The 12320-nt window shown below is 40.8% G+C and overlaps 1 protein-coding gene across 5 annotated transcripts in view; it reads left to right on the top strand.

Moving 5' to 3' along the window:
* The window catches only part of NEURL1 (neuralized E3 ubiquitin protein ligase 1), a 152411-nt gene that overhangs the window by 121651 nt on the left and 18440 nt on the right, over window positions 1-12320 (top strand). The gene's annotated exons all lie outside the window — the stretch shown is intronic.

Genomic DNA, 12320 nt, shown 5'->3' with positions numbered 1-12320 from the left:
CAACAGTTAAGAGAAGATGTAGAAAGGTTTACATAACATTCTCACCAAATATTGCTTTAAACTTTGGTACTGAAGGAGGCAGAATTTGAAGAGAGATGAGTCTGTTAATAAGATGAGAAATCCTTGGGTTTGGGATAGTCACCCCTGTATTGGCTACCAGATTGGTTAACAGATTGAAACTGGACAAGTGGATGCAGGAACACCAGTACCCGTTTCTAGCCAAACTGGTGCAAAACCAAGACATTTTCATCAGGTAAGGAAGAGATAAAGCAATCTCTGGCTTAAGTTAAAATGTTAAATCCTAGTGAAAATGCACTGATACTACAACAACGCATTATGTGACAAAAGGAAGGTGCTGAGGAATGCAGACACCTGTCCTGGGACTTTAATAAGAGGTCAAAGAAGAAAAGGAAAATCACCCTGCATAAAGTGAAAAGAGCCAAAAAACTCGCTGCATTTTTAGGTGCCTCCTGACCCCTTCTCAAGAGGTCTCAGGGACCAGTAATAGCACAATGCAGTTGCAAAGTCAGGCATCTCTGCAGTGCCATGGCTTATAGCTGGTGCTTTACTGGTGCAGTGTCTCTGCTGGGGAAGCTGTGAGGTCATCATTGCCTAAAGTCAGTGCCTGGGTGTCTTCAGACAGTCCAGCTTTGTCAACCACAGTGGCTGTGTCCCATTTTTAGGATCCAGTTTTCCTGAAAGACCATCCTCTGTCTCATCCCCAGGATCCTAGCAGGACTGAGATTTTTTGTGACTAGAATGTCAGATGGGGAAGGGAGAAAGATGAGAAGGAAGAGGAAGAAAAGCAGTCTTATGGGAAGATGGGATGTGGGGAGAGCAGGAAACTTTGGGAACCAATGGCTCAGGTCCCCTTCTTCATGGGGTTGAGGAATGTTTGGCTGTAGGGGCTGCAGCTGCAGTTAGCATCCAACAGTATATGCTGGACCTTTTTCTCTGTGTGAATCCTGTGGCTTCAGCAAGGTTGCAGTGCCCTGACTGGCAGTGAACTGTGATCCTCTGGCTGATTCTTGTTTATACTCTCAACTTGTAGCTTCAGAAGAGCCTCCTGTCTTTCTGTCTAAACCTTCTGAGGCCACATCCTATGATCTGTTCATTCAGATCAACTTTACTGATAGCCAAGGTGTTAAAGCTTTTCCTTGAGGTAGGTGAGAGTGAAATTTGTCTTTTGCTTGTTAAGGAGTTGGCTGAAGCTCTGGTGGCAAGATTCAGCTCTTCAGGTCTTTTACATCAGGTTATCAAAATAATTCACAAAGAAATCACAAGCCTAATGGGCATTTGCCATGACAAAATATATGAAGAATTTATTGAAGAGAAGATCTTTTCAGTTTATGTACCTTGGTGGAAGTGAGCATTGACTCTCTCTCTGGTTCCCCTCTAATTTTGTCTAGTAGCAACAGCTAGAGTGGATGATCTAGGGTTAGTTTCAGGAAATCTCATTTGCTGTTCATTCCACTGGGACAGATGGAAAGTGGTGGTTTTTTTGTTATTGGAATGTATTTTTTTGTTATGTGGAATGTAGTTTTTAAACCTTACCCTGTGCCCTGGATTTGGGACTACTGGTATGCTTATGTGTGCATCCCATTGCCTTCAGTGGGATATAAGTACTTTTTTTAGATGAAGTGAATATTTAAATACTGTCATGATATGGAACATACTTAAACATGTACAGAACTTTCCTGAATTGGTGCAGACAGCAATAATTGTGCTATTTTAAAACAAGCTCAATCATCAAACAGAGCCTTGATTTACTTCTTCCGTGCATAACTATGAGAGTGCATCCTGCAGACTGCACCAGCTCTGGAATAGGAGTGGGGTGGATGGGGTGTAATGGCTGTACTGTCATTTTGTATGTGTGGAAAATAAGTCAGAAATTTTTTCAGAGCGTCTTCACGCTGGATTGTGGGGTGGAAATTCTCCAAGAACGAGAGATTAAAAGGAATTGACACAAAGAAAATATTCTAGACAAATAGCATTTTGTGCATTCTTTCAGAAATGTAGTTGTTGGATCTTTAGGTGAGGTACCAGCTTGGAGGAGGAGAGATAATCTGTGAACTTAGTCATGGTTGAAAAATTGAAACACTTTTGGCAAACTTTAGATGTTTTCTTTCACTGTTTTCATAATTCTATATTTCAATGTTGAGTCTTGAAATAATGTTTTAATCTTGAAAAATCACTGTCAACAGCAATTTCCAAACAAGGCCCAGAAATCAACTGGAGAATTTCTTGGTCCGGTATTCATTTGCTTTTATAAAACGGAGAAAGACAAACTGAACAGTTTGTTTCAGGTTAGCCTCAAATACTCTATCTTCATAATTTACTTTTTTTCTTCAGGCATTTGACCGAAATGTTATGTATTACCACTGGCTTTCATAGGTTGTATCTTCACTAGAAAATGTGCTTTTAGCTCTGTTTAGTGAGGTAGCTGTGGGGCAGCAAAATCCTTGTGATGTCCAAACAGTTTATGATTTAGCAGTGCTTCTGGGCAGCTCTGCCAAACCAAACAGGTTTGCAGTGAGCCCAGGAAGGTGATCACCAGCAGTGTGATCACCAGCAGTGTTTCTGGAATTCCTAAGGAATTGAGTCTTCCTCCAATGGCATTAAATCAGTTCAATAAGCAATGGTGCTGGGTAAAATGCTGGCCCTTGAGGAGAACTTGGCAAGTACAAGGTGGTTGTTGGTGGGTTGAATTTTCCCTCAGCCGCTGTCAGTGATGGCAGGAGCCTTTCACTGGGAAATGTGGGGAGACATTGAGGAAGGAGTCATCATATCCATGCCTGCATGAAGGCACAGGAGTAAATGAAAACAAGTGAAGAAGGATAAAATTCCCCGTATGGGCCATTCACTTAGGAGTTGAACTTGATAATCCTTGTGGGTCCCTTCCAACTCAGAATATTCTGCGATTCTGTGATCTTTAAATGCAGGATACATAAATACCATGGGAGGGAGGATGATAGATTGGAAGAAGGAATAAAGTGCTTGTTTTGAAGAAAATTGCTGTCATATGATTCAGGGGGTGAAGGAATGTGTCTGATGTAGCTTGGAAATTGTCTGTGAGGACTGGGATGCCATGGAAACATTTGCATGGTAACGTAAAAAGGATTGGAAATAGGGTTGTGGAGAGCCAATAGCAATCTGCAGCAAAGCATGTGAAGGTAAAGTTGTGGGATTAGCACTGCATGTGATGGTGAACTACTGTCTTACCTGAATAGGTGAGGTAAGAGGATCAACATTCCTAAGGGGAAAGGAGGGTAAAAGAGATGATAGTGTCAGGAGTAGGCAACGGAGTCACTGGTTATGAGAAGACAGCTCTAAAAAGTTATCAGACAATCAGGAGTTGCAATTATTGCCCTAATTTTCCATGAAGAAGGGAAAAATAAAAAAAAAATCAGAACTTTTCTACAGAGAAATTTGCATCTTAAAGATTAGGAAACATCAGATAAAGTGACAATTGACAATCTCCTGGGAGAACTAGGTCTTGTACAGGTAATTAAAATGAGTAATAGTAGAAAGCTGTAGAAAGCATAAAATGAAATGGAGAGAAAACGTGGGGTGCCCTGCAGAGAGAGAGGCAGGACTGATAATGTACTGATACCATAATAAGGGATGATTTTCAAGAGTGATAATATAAATCATTATGGAATCTAGGAGGCCTGGGCCAATGGAGATGAAAATCATTGATTACTGTGAGAGTAAAGTTCAGAGACTTCCTGTGTATGAGTAGGAGATAGATTAAAGAGTGAATAGCAGGGGTTAGGTTGTCTCCACAAAACCCAAGGCACATGGTTTCTGCTCAAACCATATTTCTGTGACTTTATGGGGAGTTAGAAAACCCATGAATGCACCAGAGGGAATCGGATAAGGAGGTGCCAATATCCAGAGATGGCAGTGAATAAGCACATCTTCGAGTTGAAGGATGTCTGTCAGTTTTCAAACCTGCTGGCTGGGGATGATGAGTTTACCCTGAATGAAAAATCTCCCTGAACAAAACCCGAAATATGTTGTTTGTAACACAGATGTTGCCGGCACTCTGAAGACTCTCTGAGCATCAGCTTTTGTGGAAAAGAAAACAAATGCATAACTGTAACACGCACACGGAAGTTTGTTCTTCATAATCTACTGTCAGACTCTTTCAGAACATTAATATTTACTAAGCAGAACAGTAATTCATTTCAATTTTATGAGGCTAGTTATGCTCTTTGTGCCATTTCACATGTGCAAATCAATTTGACATGCCTACAGATGTTAGGCAGAATTGTATGAATGTTTGTTATAAACCTGACTGGTTCAGAGCACTTTATTAGATAATACATACACCAAAACTAAAATTCATCAGTTCATGCTCTATGCTTTCTTTGCTTAGATTTTATTGAAAAGTATGCAGATGATCAATTCAATTACTAAGCTGGCCTGGGAACTGCAATTGCTCATTCTGGCTTAAAAAACAGCTGGAATTCTCTAGAGCTCAGGGGTTTGTATTTCTCCTTTCTGAATATTTCAGCTTGGAAATTGGCAGTACATGAGGTCACATCCTTTTATAATCTAAATTTGTTTGTTTGTTTCTGATTTGTTTTGCTATGATATTTTATCTGTACTATTGTACAGCATTGACAATCCAAGACAAGAAATCATTGATAATCACAGTAAACCAAGGGAACATATTTATATTCTTAGAAAAGTACTCTGAAAGATCCCAAGCTTCACAGATCCTGAGCTTCACCCGACAGGACACTAGCTGCCTGATGGTACAAAGACACCATTTCCTTAAAGCATGATTTGGTGCTAAAGGGTCACAGGAAACCAACAGATTTGTATGATAAAGTTATCAAACACCTAGCAGTTGGTAACAACTAAAAGACTAGCTTTATTGTCTTCCATCCCATTTTTTATCACCTCTCCAAAACTGAATCCTGCAAACCAAATAGTTTTAGTGCTCAATCTCTCCCCAGATGCCTGTTTAAAAAAATGCTGATTTTTATGCAAGCAAATGCAAACACAAAGCAAAAATGAGTCCAGGGAGACGAACTTAAGCACTGTTGATTTCCAGTTATTTCTGTTAAAGTGGCAGATGTTTGTAGCCTAGCAATTGGTTCCACAGAGTCAATGGTCTGCTTTCTTTTGTAATCCAGCTTTAAAATCTGGTGACAATTTTTAATGTAAATATGAATTATTTCTCCCACAGATGAACTTTGTCTTTGGGCTCTTTGTAACCATTGGCTTGAGCTTTGACTTCTGCACCTTGGTTGTTGTAGAAATTCTTTCAAGTGCTTCCAGCAATATTGCAAAAACATATGAGTATCTTGAAAGCTAATTTGGTCTGTGTTGGTCTCAGGCAAACAAGTGGACTCAGTTGATTAAAATATCTGCCATTCCTGCAATGAAAATGGCCATTATGAAATACCAGTAGCTTACCTTCCAGGTTGCAGTGAGCATGAGGCCAAAATTTGCATGTAGCAATTAACTCCTGCTTTAACTATGTCAGTGCATATGAAACGTATGTTTGCCCTCCGTTGACCATGTGGTGATACCAAATTGGTGTGTTGGGGAAGGAGAAATTCCTGAATAGTGGTTTCCAAGCTGACCATTGGGATCCATAACGGATGAGGAGTCATGAGTAGGTTGCGTTTTGAGGTGAGAAGAGCAATCTGCACATGGAATCAGAGAAACAGCAGGTAGAAAATAATGCAGTGATGAAGAATTAGGAAATGAGAGAGTGTACCATGGAAAACAAGGTGGTTTTGTTGTGCACCGAGCTAAATCCCTAGAAGTTTCACTTAAGAGCTCTGATGGAGGAGCCTCTATCCCCTTGGACAGCTCAATCCATCCCCCAGTTTCCAGTGTAAAATACAAACATTAATTCTTCCTGCTTCCCACTCACCTTTTATATATCCTCTCTGTTTACATGGTGAGGAGTGTCTTCTGCTGCAGAGCCCAACAGCTGAGCTCTGATCTCAGATGTAGTTTGCCCCAAAGCAGATTTTACTTTTGTATTTGTCTCTTAGAGAGCAACCTGGCATCTTACATAAATAGCTGGTATGAGTGGCATTGTCTGTTGGCTGTAGTTTTGCAAAAAGAGGAGCCAGGGCAGTGAGAACAGAAGGGAGCAGCTTCATTTGAAATAGGATATTTATACTGTCAATGAAATAGCGACTTGCACACAGCAAGGTTTTGTATAAGTAGGTATTAACTGATGTCCTTGATTTGATGTGGATGTTTTCAAGAAGGAATGGTTGATCTGAGTCAGTAACTCAGACAGTTTGATTTCTCAGTTGTTCATAAAGGGAAATGTACTTTGTAGAAGTGAATTCCTAAGTATATAGAAAAGAAGGTTTTTAGTCTGAATCATTCCTTTGAGGGATTTTAAACATTTGCCTCCCACATGCTGCAGTAATGCTCTGAAAGTGGCTTCATTGTATGGTCCGAGAAGCTGCATTCTGGCGCCTGATGGTTTATGAGAAATAAACACAATGGAGTGGTCTCGGGTCATATAAATTCGTGATTTAACAGTAACAAGCAGTAAGGAGAGAACCTGTGTGCAGCATCAGAGCAGAAGGATCTGGCTGGGAGAGTGGGTCTCTGCAGCACTATGCTGAGTATGTCAGATCCCAGTCTCCTCTGCAGACCTCACATGGAGAGTACTAGTTCGCAGAAAAACAAATAGTTTTACAAGTATCTGCTCAGACACTTGGCCAGCAGGGGAAAGCACTTTGGACATGCTCTGTGAGAGGAGCTTTACCTCTTAATAACCGTGAGCGGGGCCTCAGCATTCTTTGCTTCTCAGTTTTTCTCCTGTGTTTATTTTAAGTAAGGACAATTTTCACTCTCTTGTTTGCACAGGTCCTTCTGGTACAATAAAGCAGTTAAGATACACAAGGCAGAGACTGAGATAGCCTAGAACAGAGCATCTCACAGTGATGAGAACATCTTTATACCATGAGTATAACAGGCTACATGAAGATCTGCTTCCAGTCACCAATTAATTTGGGTGAATTTTGAACCCAGGGCTACACAATAGTCTTTCTGTTCCCAGACCCAGTCACAACTGCTTTTCTTCTTTCCACTGGAGCTGATGCTGTGGACTGGGTGCTGTACACACATTCGGCAAGCTGGCAACCAAAGGGGTTTGAGAACAGGTATTACACCTTGCCACCAGTCACAGTGATCTTCATCCGTATTTTAGGAGAGATAAATTAGAATATAAGTTGTTTCGATTTTATTGTATTTTCAGTCCTCTGTCACCTTAAAGTGCATGACAGGTTGAGCTGTAAACAACATAGAGAAATTGCTCTGCCTGCTTCTGCACTGAAGTGTGGCAGTTCCCCAGCAGTAACAACAGCTCGCTAGGACTAAGTCAGCAAGGGAACAAAGATTGCCACAGCACGACATGGGCAGAGTTTGCAAGACAGGCAGCTGAGCTGGGATTAATACCTGCACTCACATGACAGGGAGTATGAGGCTGTGAGTGACAGAAGGTTTCCACAAGCACAGGTTTATTTCTTGTTTTACGACTGATTGCTTTTCCCAATTGCCTTTTGAGTGCGATGTTATTTTACAGAATGATACATCTGCCTCATATTTCAAACGCCTCTCCCTGCAACGTCAAAGTCTTGCCAGATAGACTGTTTGGTACATAATTCTGCTGTAGAGCATGGAGGAGCTAGTGCAGGATTACAGGTGTTGGAAGGCCAGCTGCCCTCCCTGTGTAGCCCCTTGTGACAGGTAGTGCTGACAGTGGGAAAAGCAGCCTTCATCTGCATTCCTGGGTGGGAATGGAGCCCCTCCAGTGTGGTGGGAATAATGCAGTTGCACGTTTACATAGAATATTCTTGTAGAGGCCACTGACTTCAATGTGTCTATTGGTAGCTTAGCACCTCTGAGGTCACAGAAATTGTACTGTGAGCACACCAGTACTCACTGGAAATACCATTACCTAGTGAAGTGAGGGATTAAGAAAAGAAAATTGCCCTTGTAAAGAAGTAAAGCAAAGACCAGAAAGAAGGAAAAACATGAGTCTTTGCAAGGGAAGGGAGGCAGCATACTAGCAAAGTTCTGGTTTTAACAGTTTTTTAGTCTTTGCTTAGTAGATGAGAACAGAAATGTTCTCCAGATTGTTCCTTGACTTTTCAGCATTTCTCTCTTCTCAGAGGGAGGATCATTAGAAATGAGATAGGTTCTCATTCTGATTCCCCAAATTTTAAGTAGTAGTAACTCTCAAGATTGGTTTATTCATACTAGGTGTTCCATAGCTCCTTCTGGAAACTGGTTGCAGACCTCATACTCCAAAGAATTACAATTCATATGAGGCTGTAGGATTGCACCACACTCAGAAAACTGATCAAGAGGAGATCTGTGTCCCTAGAGCTTGCGGTTAAACACTGGACTGAGTTTCCAGCATGTGCAGCCATGCTGAGTTTGCTCTGCTTTCTTGGATCCTTTACAGGTTTATGAATACTGGCTGCTCATGACCTTGGAAAATCAGGCCTTTAGGCAGTGACAGACAGTACTGAAAAAGAAAAAGGGGAAGGAAATGATGATTTGACAGTCTGACAGCAACACATCCCCTTCAGGCTGGTGTGGGGCTGAGATGATCTGTGCCTGCTGGTGGTTAGAAATGCTTTTGTGTTTGGATGTGCATGTAGCTGTATTCAGTGTGCATGTATTTGATCTCTGTAATAAATATGTCTACATATAAACATGCTTAAGGAAGTAGATTATTTTAAGAAGACAACATTTGGCAGTAGTTCAGAAGAAAGGTGGTAGTGAAATACTTCTGATCTGAGTGCAGTGATTACAACTGCATCTGTCTGCTCACCAGCTCCTTGTAAATGCTTTTTTTGAAGTGTTACTGCAGTCTCATTGAGCCTGCACAAAGTGGGAAGCTCTTCCGTGCCCTCTGAGCAGAAAAATTGAAAGCTTTGAAGCCTCTGGTCTGAGAAAGATACTTCAAGTTAATTGTCTGTGTAAGGAATCACCTGCTGAGGATCTAAATTTTGCAGATAAACCTCACTAAAGAGAAGAAAAGAGAAGATGGCTGAACTGCTCAGGTGCCCTTTATTTCTACTTAGATAAATGAATTACTCCTCCTTTTCTTTGTTAAACAAAGCTAGAAAAAGATACAAAGGTATTTGTGGAGACAGGCATCCTTTAATTTCAGTGTCTCAGATTCTCCAGCTGAGGAGCAGAAAATCTATATTTAGTAGAAATCTTTTCCACTTTGGCTCTGTCTGTACTGCTACCGGAAACTTGAAGTCTCTAAATCCAGAAATAACATCGTAACTGCACTGATGCAGAGCTCAGCAAAGCCTTTCTGGAAAGCTACCTGGGCAGCCAGCCTGTATTGAGCTGCCATGGTCATGGCCAGCTTGCTGATGGTATCCCAACCACTTGGTTAAATGCTTGCTCTGCTGGCTTGGTGACAGCTGTGGTCTTCACTCAAAAGTCCGTCTATTCTCACCTAAGGAGGTCTCTTATCAGTTGACTTTTCCTGAAGAAACACTGCCAACGGCCTCATATAGGAAATTTTATAACCTTGAACATTTAATAAGAAGGAATGGATGGTTTCTAAATGGGCTGAAGCCGGGTGATCCTCTGTAGTGGGCTGTTGGACCCATTTTGTGTCTTACAGTCTCGTCACATAAAGTCATTCCATCTTTTTCATCTGTGCTCCAGATTTGTCTCTGCAAATATAAATGTTCCTGAGCAAAGGAGTCTCTCCTCTGTAGGCATTAAAGATCACTTGTAAATGTTCTGCAGTATAAGGCTGTGTTATGGGCCACTCCAGCATGAACAGCTTCATCTGTATTCAGCCTGAATAGCTTTGTTTAAAAAGTGACAACTGAAGCTTTAGAGGAAGAAAACAACTCATTCCTGGGCATCTTCTGCTGAAAGAAAGTGGTCAAAGTCACCTCATTTGTTCCACATTTCACCAGAACTGTTGTTTCATAGCCCTTGGCTGTTATCAGTTATTCTGGGTAAATGGCATTCCACTTCTCTTCCAACCTACCTATCACCCCAAAAGATGAATCCCACTTTTGTTGTGATTTATAGTCAATGGGACTTTTTTTTTTCCTTTGGCTGGATATTTTGTGATACAGGCCAGCATCTCTTAGAGACTCATCTCTCTAAATTTTCACAAACACACTTCAGAAGCCAGTAAACTGCAATCCTTTCTTCCATGGGTATTTGCAAACATTAATGAACTAAGAATTCTCACAGTCAATCCTATATGCTTGAGACATCTTATTCCTTAGGTGGCCATGCATCTGAGCTACTGAGGGATTTAAGTAATACAATTTGGTATGTAACCCTGGTTTGCTGTCACTGCCATGTGTCTTGTCTGCAGAACTTCATCTCTCTTAACCTCTTTTCGGATGGAAAAAGATATTCTGTCCAGCAGCCAAAGGGAAATGCAAGCATCCTGGTGGAAAACAAGCTGTTTCAAAACCCTGGCTGCAAGCTACCCACACATCACAGTTGTCAGGCAGGCTACACATGCATAGTTACAGGGAATAAAATAGAGGGGACCTTCTGTTCCTATTCAGAAAGGTCTCTACCCATTCACCTTCACAAAAGGATCGTCGTCAGCTGCCAGTATTAATTTGTTCTCCTATGTAGGTTTCCAGCCAAAGGAGGGTAAAATAAGTCTAATGCTATCCAGCAGGAGCACTTGCAATGCAAATGCTAGCCCATATATTACGAAGCATTAATGCAACCCACTTCTAGATTACTTGGGGTAATTTCTGATTTTGTTTATTCCTCCTTTAATTAACCTCTGGGAAGAGAAGCTGAAATATCGGTATGCAGAAAATCAAATATGAGAAACAAAGCCCATTTTTATTTTGAGACTGTGCTTCCCTTGTAATAGCAGCTTATTTAAAGAGGAGCCTGGAATAATCCAGTTTAAGCAAAGCAAAGAGCTCTACTGAAGCCAAACTGTGTGTGGGTGTGCTCTTGTCAGGGCTCCCAGAAGAGGAGGACAGGAAAGGCTGTTAGTCAGACCTCAGATATTGCGGGAGTTGTTGGTTACTTAGTAGCTGGCGTTATTCGTTCACATACCAGTACAGAGCTACTAGTCTGGTGTACTGGGAGAAAGTGCATCCCATTGGGAAAATTCTCAGATAACCTGAGGTCCTGCTCTTTTGTTGTTGTGAAAGAAAATCCCAAGGATATGTGGCTGGAAGAGATGTCCACTGTGAGGGCCTAGCACGTGGGTTAGGAGTGACTCTGTCTCCTCTTGTTGTTCCACTGTTTGTGTTTGTGGCACTTGGGCCTGGTGTGTTGTTTTGTGCCACCTTGGGGGGGCTTGTGTTGTCTGTGGTGGTCCCACCTGATACTGTTTGGACCCGGGCTCAGAGCCACGACAGCCTTCAGGCATGGCTCCCACAGAGGCACAGTCTATATGGGTCACAACTTCTTACAACATTTGCAGAGAGTTGCCCACATGCTCAATTTTTACACAGTGAATAGTCTCCTCATGCTACAGCCTTCTCAGAGTTCAGAAAGTTGGACATAAGAATAAATGTTTGCATTATCTCAGCTTACTTTATAATTTTTTTAATAGTTTTTTTCTTAGTATGTTGGTTTTTAAAATTTCTATGGTAACAGTATAGCTAAGGATGTATTAAATATAAATAATTTCAGCATTAAAGACAGGTGATTATGCTCCTCTTGGAAAAAGAATCAAATAAATTGGTTAGTTCTTGAAGCAGCAGGTGAGAGTGACAGATGATAAGGTACAATTTTGTTTTTATTGGTGAATTGTCTGAGCATCATCTTTTCATCTTTCTTTGTAATATATACATGGATTTGATTTTTAATTATTTGGCTTGGAGATAATAAATGATTGTATTTTATTTATAGAAAATTGCATATTCCCAAATTCTGTACTGTAAAGTTAATATCTGTACTACTTTGCAGTGAGCACCAGAACACTAATGATTAGTTATATTTAGAAAAGATTAATTAAATTTCATATGGAGATAAATAATTTAGAACTGAACATAGCAATTTCTTTTAAATAAAACAGTATATAGTTAGATATTTATTTCAAAAGTCTGTGAGAAATACTGTAGACAATAAAGTGGGCATGAAAACTTGGAGCCTGTATAGGTATTGATTGGTATGTTCAGGGTGTATTTTGGATATTTATCCTCTGCTTCTCCTCTCCAAGGAAGCTTCCCCTGGGCAGTTCTTGTCATTGACTTTGAGTCTACCTGCTCAGAAACTGAAACCGTTGATGCTGGTGGGGAAAGTACAAGAACAGCAATTGATTGCAAATACATTTTATGATACTCTGCTTCTAT

The sequence above is a fragment of the Chiroxiphia lanceolata genome, chromosome 8 (genome assembly GCF_009829145.1).
Source record: "Chiroxiphia lanceolata isolate bChiLan1 chromosome 8, bChiLan1.pri, whole genome shotgun sequence".
Classification (NCBI taxonomy): Eukaryota; Metazoa; Chordata; class Aves; order Passeriformes; family Pipridae; genus Chiroxiphia; species Chiroxiphia lanceolata.
This window is presented reverse-complemented; position numbering and strand designations above follow the sequence as displayed.